Raw genomic sequence first — 6,606 nt, forward strand, 5'->3', positions numbered from 1 at the left:
GTTGTTGGTCGATCTATAACATACAAATAGAAGATCTAAATTGTAATAATGTCAAAAATAATTAATATTTAAAAATTATTGTATGCATTGAATTTTATATCCGACGGCATATGAATAATAGCAGATTAATAAAATAAAATATTACTACTAATTCTTCAATAACTTTTATAAAACCTTTATAGATTTATAAATTTTATATAAAAATCTTTTTCTTTAAAAATTCGTATTAAATTCATATGAATAAAAAATCAAATTACGATTAAATGCTTAATAAATTATAATAATAATTTCAATATTAATTATATATATATTATATATTATATTATATATATAATATAATTGCAAATAAACTATTTACCCGACGGTTGCTCTGCCGAAGCTCGATGCCTCTCCTAGCCTCCTCCTCCTCTCAGTCTTAATCGCGCGATACTTTTAGCGGCACTCCCGCACTCACGGCGATATTTTATATCGATATTTTCGCACTTTACGCGTGATACTGAACGCACTCCCCGTACTATTCGATACGATTAAAAATTTTCTGTTTTGTCGCGCGATGTATATATTTAATATATATATACTTTAAACGGCACTCCCCGTTTCGGTACGAGCGAAAATCCCGTTTCACTTTTACAAGAGTCATCTTCGAGTCAACAGGTCGGGAATTCAACGCATCTTACCTCCAAACAAGAGTTAAGTCCGAAACGGAAGAAAACTATCGATTGATGGAATCAACGCGAATGGAGTTCACTCGACTCTTGTCCGCGCCTAATATCCTATCTCAGACGGAACAAGAGAAGGGATCCATTAACGACGATTCCAAGCAATCGATCGAATCCTAACCGATCCGTACCGAACTGGAGCCAGAAGCAGAGCGTGACCTCAATCAGCCGGACTTTTGAGCAAAAGCTCAAAATCGCGCGCCCACATACACAGTACTGGCATCCGCATGCGCGCCGGCATCACCTAAGTGCCGCGTTGCACCAGGCGTGAGACAAAGATCGTTGCAGCAACGACTCAATGAACATCCCAGTTAATTGACGTCGGAAGATGACAACTCGATGACAAATAAATGAAATTGGGATTGCGAGAAAGTCCAACGCGAAAACGCGATGACGCGATGACGCGAAAAAGCTAAACGCGAAAACGCGGTAACGAGACGCCGCCATCCGCGACACGTTGACGGCACCGACGACGCGAAAGGGTACTTAGCTTCCTCTTCAGGCTCCTTGAGATTTATTCTAAATTAAAAAATTTAAAATAAACTTCAAGGCACCATCCAAGTACTAAGCCCTCCCACCGCGACAAGGTGTACCCCGTGGGAGGGTTATATTATATATAATTTTATATATAATATAATATATAATTAATAGATATATAATTATAAATCTTCTTAATAAAACTCAAAATAATTCATTTTGTAAAACTAATTATTACGCGTAATGAATTTGTTGTTTTCATTATTGATATCTATATGCAATACATGTATATTAATACGATTATAGTCGAAAGTTTAATATAATTAAAGTCATGATACAATAATCGTTTAATTAATAATTAATTTAAGAATATACGATGTATTTCGCACTACGATCTTTATTGCTCGAGTGTCGCTTTATGAATGATACGAAGGCCGTACGTTGTACGACTAGCGCGCTATGTTTACGTCAAGCCGAATGCCGTGTTATTGTTCGTTCGTCATATCAAAATATATTATATTATATTTTATATTACAATATAAGGTAATATAAATATGTTAACGTACGTAAGATATTTCGATGACAAACAGATAATAATATCAATCTTGGCGTAAACAATACATATTTTTATTATATTATATCATATTATATTATATTATATTATATTATATTTTACATATTTTAATACAGCAAATAATTTTTCGATATTGATCGCGATCGCGTCTAGAAAAGGATTTAACGGAGCGTCTTGTACTACTACTTTACTCTTTGAGTGTCATCCGCGAATGATAATAGAACCGAACAAATTAATTCAAAAGACCGTGTTATTATTATTTTTGTACCGAAACATTTTTCAAGACTATGGCATATAAACATAAGAAACATATACGACGTATTTCGCACTACGATCTTTATTGCTCGAGTGTCCCTTTGTGAATGAAAAACCGTATGACTAGCGCGCTATTGTTTACATCGTCAAGGCCGAACACCGTGTTATTGTTCGTCATATCGAAATATATTGTATTATATTATATTTTATTTTATATTATAATATAATATAATAAATACAGCAAATAATTTTTCGACATTGATCGCGATCGCGTCTAGAAAAGGATTTAACGGAGCGTCTTGTATACACTACTTTACTCTTTGAGTGTCGACGCGCGAATAATAATAGAACCGAAAAATTAGTCCGAAAGACCGTGTTATTATTATTTTTTTATCGAAACATTTTTCAAGACTATATAGCATATAAACATTAGCGCGCTATTACGGCACCAAGGTCGGTTATTGTTTGTTCATCATCGAAATATTTTACGTATTTTAATATATACATATATGTATATATGGAATATATTAAAGTATATAAAAGTATTTTAGATTACATAGATTTTTTAATTATAGGATTATTTATTAAAAGATTGATGTATGGAGTCTTTCATTATGTTTAGATTCATGATTCAATTATTTTATTGTGCGTTCTCACAATTCAAAATATTTCAATGATTGAAAAATAAAGCATCGCAGATATATTGTATTTGACTCTATAAATATCTATAAATGCTAAAGAAATAATTTCTGCTCGTAAAAATCGATTTCATATCGAAATAATAATTTATTATTTTAGATTTCTGTTACTATAATTCTTAGTTGATTAAATGAATAAATTACGATTAAATGCGATAGAGAATTTTTGTCGCGATTTGTATATAGATATTAATTATGTGTTATTTATAAAAGTTAATTAATCATATAGTTATAATAAATAATTTTCGGTGTTGATCGCGATCGCATCTAGAAAAGAAATTTAACGGCGTATCATTATATTACTCATTAAAAAATATTAGACAATAACATATAAAATTATATAAATATGAATAAATATGAAATTATATAAATCGTTTCATAATCGGCATGCAGATATTACAAATGCTATCTGCATCTGATTTATATAATTTTTCACATATCATTGTCTAATATTTTCGAATGTGTAATAATATTAATGTCACGTTGAAGGTAGATTAAAAGATAATCCGAAACGTTCGTATTTATTGTATGTATTGTGACGAGTAATTCGAAATATACTAATAATTTGAAATATATTAATAATTAAAAGAGAAAGGATTTTTCTTGTGCTCCAGTTATCGCGCTTTTTATTGGCTCTTAGTTATCAATTGTTTAGTTAATTTTTAATTATTATTATTTGAGCCAATTTTTTATTTTAATTTTAATACTTATATTATTTAATATTTAAAAATAATATTTAAAAATAAACTAGAATATTTTTTGTTATAATTTATTTTCAATGATGAACCGTTGTGATAAAGACTATATTAAATTACATATAATAATGGCGATGGTGGATAGATAATGTGTGATTATAATATATAATATAATATAATATCGGGTAATATATTTTAATAATCAATTATACTTGATAGATAGATAGATAGATAGATAGATAGATAGATAGATAAATACATAGAGAGAGAGAGAGAGATCACAAAACTTATTTATATTACAAATTTATTTAATATATACAAACGTTTTGCGTTACTTATGTTATCGACATTTCGTGTAGGAGGCATGGAATACAATCCGAAATTATGTTACCCATTGAAAACATTCGTAGATTTGACTACGTAGTTCATGTTTATATTTTTTTGTTTATAGGATGCATTGCTTTCAGAGATCGCCTAAAAGCAGACTATGACAAAACAGAATGAAAACTATGAACAATTTTGTTGTTTGTTTTATAGATTTTAAAAATGGCTTGTCGTATGCTACATATTTGTAGAGTTGTAAATAATTTGATAAAAATGTTCAATCTGTAAACAATGGTAACGCAAATGAAATATATCATTGTCTCTAAATCATTATATGTAATTAACATATAATATGTATTTAAAATTAATTTATCAATTTAATTCTAATAAAATTATGAAATTTTTTTCAGGTATATATTATTGTTTAATATTGTTTAATTTATTGCTTGTCAGTCATTCACATTTATTAAAAATAGTCACTTTATTAAATAATGTGAGAAACTCTATGTTCTTTGCGAATAGTAAGTAGAACTTTATGGATATAGCATTTTAATAATAGTTTATATTTACAGTAGAAAATAGTTTGTATTTCACTGTGCTTTTGTTCTATAGGACCTGAAGATGAATTATGAAAGGGTGTGACAAGTATCAGTAATGGGCAGGAAGACGCAGAGGTAGAGCAAGAAGAGTAGTGAAAAGAGAGACCTAAATAAGGAGCAAATTATTGGCATGGGAAAAATTCCGATACAATTTCCTGGTCTGAACACTTCTGTGTTTAGAGGAAAAGAATTAATTCAACAGCTAAAACTGCTTGTAAATCTTGAAAGAGAGCAAAAACTTATGGAATTACCACAAAGTCAGACCAGACCAATGCAAGTAAAATTATCGCCATTGGAATGTGGTTGGAGGAGTGTTACAATGGATGGCAGAAACATTGAATCAGATCTTATTGGAAAAGGTTAATATTTATGCTATTACTGGATTATAATGGTTAAATTACACACATACAAAAATCATGTGATACGATGTCTATTTTCAATTTTTTTTTTTGATTTTTCAGTTCTAAATATTAGAATCTTATATAATTAATATCTTTGTTTTCTGCAGATACATTTGAAAGTTTTGAAACCTGCATTTTGGAAAACAAAATGATAACTTGTATGACCAGTAATTTAGCACGTAAGACTAGAATCAATTCATTTATAGTAATTGGGAATGGAAATGGATTGGCTGGATTTGCGTTATCAAAAGCCAAAGCATCCCTAAAGACGATTAAAAATAGGGCTGGTCCAAGATTAATGTATATTCCTATATATAAGGAACACACTGGTAACAAAATACTTGTCAATACTATATAATATAAAATTTATTTCTTCTCTTTTAATATCACTTTGTATTTTTCAGTGTTACATGATTTCTTTACACAGACTTTAATTTGAGAATATAAAAATATTTGTAAAGAAAATTCATGAAGGATAATGGGCTTGTTTGTCACCATGCGATAAAAGAAGCATGTTGTGAGATAATTGGCATAAAGGATATGTATGCCAAAGTACAAGGAGGAATGTAAAAGCATTCTAAACCGTATTGGTTTATTGCAATAGGTGTGAATATAAAGTATTTAAAGGCATATTATACTTTTTATTTAATTTATATTAGAAAGAAACATTTTTTATTTATAAAAATATATATACATATATATATATATATATATATATATATATATATATATATATATTAGACATAAAGCTAAAAAAAACGTGGATTGTGTCGATTAATTAATTAATTGTTTTATTTAATTATCAATTTATATATGTATATTATTAACAATGATTTTTTGTTTACTTAAACTTTATAAGGTTGTACATAAGAAACAATCTTTTTTATTTAGTATTTCAAGCATATTTTCATAGAACTTTAATTTAATTATTATATTATTAAAAATATTGAACAAAATAAAGAATTAAAGCTAGCTTTCTCTGCAGTCTCATGGCAGATTATATCAGTAATCATACTTTAATTATTGCAGTATATCATGAAACAAATCAATCTCAAAATAATAGAAATATTTGCAGAAATATCAACAATTTGCAGATGAAAAATGATAGCATTTAGTCAAAGTTAAATCAGAAAATGGGAATTATCCAGTAGTACTTGTTTCACCAGCGCAAATCAGAAAACCAGAAGTACCGTCAATAAGTCTCTCGATTTTATGCAGTATGTAATGGATAAAAGAATGGTGTTGAAAAAGAAGAAATTACTGCCATTCTTTACTAAATTTCCGTCTTACAAAAGAAAATTGGAATGTTGGATTTGAACGAACGAGAAACTCCGATGAAACGAAAATACAATTGTTAGCGAAATATGAAAAACTGCATTTTTTGACAGAAAAATATCCAGAGGCACAAATATTTTATAAACGAAAACCACGCGAAGATGAAACAATAGAATAAAGAAGCCGTATAATCATTGTACTTTCATGTATAAACGTTTCACAAAATAAAATCTTTATAAATGAAGCGTTACATTAGAAATATTAGTATAAAATTAAATATCCATGTGAGATTTAAAATTTTTTGTCCTTTTTTTTCTTTGGAATTTCTTGTACTTTTTTTCTAAAGATTCTTTAAGCGAGAACTGCTTCTTTCGCAAGACTATTGAACAATTTGAATATTTGATGTTTTTTTAGTAGTCTAAATTTCGTGAAAAAATTCGAGAGAAAATTAGATTTTATCGTATTACTGCACATATCGATTAAATGCTATATCAAATGCTATATGTAGTGTAAATATTTTAATTTTTTTGTATACGATCTATTTTTTATAATTTTTTCGTATACGATCTATTTTTTATTCTATCGATGT

General features: G+C 28.3%; 1 long non-coding RNA gene across 1 annotated transcript; it reads left to right on the plus strand.

Annotated features, from left to right (window-relative positions):
- The first annotated feature begins 5,187 nt into the window (after window positions 1-5,187).
- LOC112638208 lies at window positions 5,188-6,261 on the plus strand. Its single transcript, XR_003122912.1, has 2 exons — window positions 5,188-5,346; window positions 5,818-6,261. It is a non-coding gene; the product is annotated as an uncharacterized LOC112638208 (long non-coding RNA).
- Window positions 6,262-6,606: the final 345 nt, after the last annotated feature.

Source organism: Camponotus floridanus, unplaced genomic scaffold, assembly GCF_003227725.1.
Source record: "Camponotus floridanus strain SB8 unplaced genomic scaffold, Cflo_v7.5 scaffold264, whole genome shotgun sequence".
NCBI lineage: Eukaryota > Metazoa > Arthropoda > Insecta > Hymenoptera > Formicidae > Camponotus > Camponotus floridanus.